Raw genomic sequence first — 1,773 nt, 5'->3', positions numbered from 1 at the left:
TTGATAGATTGAATATAAACTTTATTTTCAAACCTTACAAGGAAAAATGTATTTACATTTCAATAAATGTCATAGTTGCATTCATATAAAAGACAACCTTTTATTTTAAAACCATCTTAATTTTTAAAATAAAAACAGAACAGCAAAGAACAAAATTAACTGGAATAATAGTAAATGTCATGAAATGTGTTCAGCTTATTAACATTGTTGTTACTTTTTAATTGGTCAACATGTTAAATAACTACCTTTAGATATAAAATGAATAGATATAAAATGAATTCGGTTTTGGAAGTATATTAACGGTTGACAAAGATGCTGTCAATAATGTAACTTTACATTTTTTTCTTTTACAGAAAAAAAAAACATTTCTTACCAGTTCAGAAACTTGCCTAGATTCAGATAGCGACCCCTCAGCTTTGACATAGCTGCTTTCACCTCTTTGTTTCTCAGAGTGTAGGTAAGTGGGTTTAAAATGGGTGTGAAGATGGTGTAGAATACAGCAAGGACTTTGTCAACTAATGAGCTATTTAAGGGACATGCATAGACGAAAATGCATGGTCCAAAAAAAAGTACAACTACCATAATATGAGCAGTTAGGGTGGATCGGGCCTTGGCCATGCTAGCAGAGGAACGATTCCTAACAGTAATGAGAACCACAGTATAGGAGATGACCAAGAAGACAAATGTACTCAGGGTGAGAACGCCACTGTCTGCAACTATTAGTAAGCTGACAAAATAAGTGTCTGTGCAAGCTAGCTTGGTCACCAGTGGGAGATCACAGAAAAAACTGTCCACCTGGTTAGGACCACAAAATGGCAAGTTAACAGTGAATGCCAATTGGCTCATTGTATGGATGAAACCCACAAACCAGGGGATGATGACCAGAGTGATACACACACGGCGACTCATGATTGTCATGTAGTGGAGGGGCTTGCATATTGCAACATAGCGATCATAGGCCATGGATACAAGAAGTACCATTTCACCACCACCAAATAGATGGATACAGAAAATCTGAGCCAAGCAGGCTTCAAAAGATATAGTTTTTCGTTCAACCAGAAAGTCAGCAAGCATTTTGGGGGTAGCAAAAGAGGCTACACATATGTCTACAAAAGATAAGTTTGCAAGCAGGAAGTACATGGGGGTATGAAGTCGTGAGTCTGAAGTCACTGTGAGGATGATAAGGAGGTTTCCCAGAAGTATTGCTAGGTACATCAGTGAAAATATGAGAAACAGGAAAGGCTGGAGCCCTTTGAACTAGACAGACCCAACAGCACAAACTCTGTCACACGAGAGTAATTTCTTTCATTCATTGACTTTGGAAGAGAGGTGCCTTCAGTTATCTGAATGGAAACAGAATAGAAATCAGTCAGTTAAGTAAGTTTGGCTTGCCTTTTCAGTCACAGTTCAGCTCTCAACAGCTATACTTTCTATATTTCTGTACATGGAGTTTCTTGAGTTATTCAGATTACATAATCTATGCTATAAAATGTATTATGTATTTAGCTATATAAAGCCTTAATCAGGGAGTGCTAGTACATTGTGTTGAGAAGCCCACCTCTACTCATCTTTGAACAGAAGTAGGGGAAGAGCACTGGGTCCTGGTAGCTGTGTTGCTTGATGTGCTCAATGTCTCTATTCACTCGTGAAAATAACTGAAGTGTAAACTTTTGTTTTGTCCTTGGATAAGCATGTTATATGTTTATGAAACTTATGACCAGAATACAAAACAGCTCTGAATTCATGTAAATTTGGGAAATTTAGAACATACAG

At 37.2% G+C, this 1,773-nt stretch overlaps 1 pseudogene; it reads right to left on the bottom strand.

The window, feature by feature from the left end:
* Positions 1–359: 359 nt before the first annotated feature.
* On the bottom strand, positions 360–1,313 carry LOC110288431 (olfactory receptor 4K15-like; annotated as a pseudogene).
* Between the last annotated feature and the right edge of the window lie 460 nt (positions 1,314–1,773).

Source organism: Mus caroli, unplaced genomic scaffold, assembly GCF_978045245.1.
Source record: "Mus caroli unplaced genomic scaffold, Mus_caroli_1 scaffold_12, whole genome shotgun sequence".
NCBI lineage: Eukaryota > Metazoa > Chordata > Mammalia > Rodentia > Muridae > Mus > Mus caroli.
This window is presented reverse-complemented; position numbering and strand designations above follow the sequence as displayed.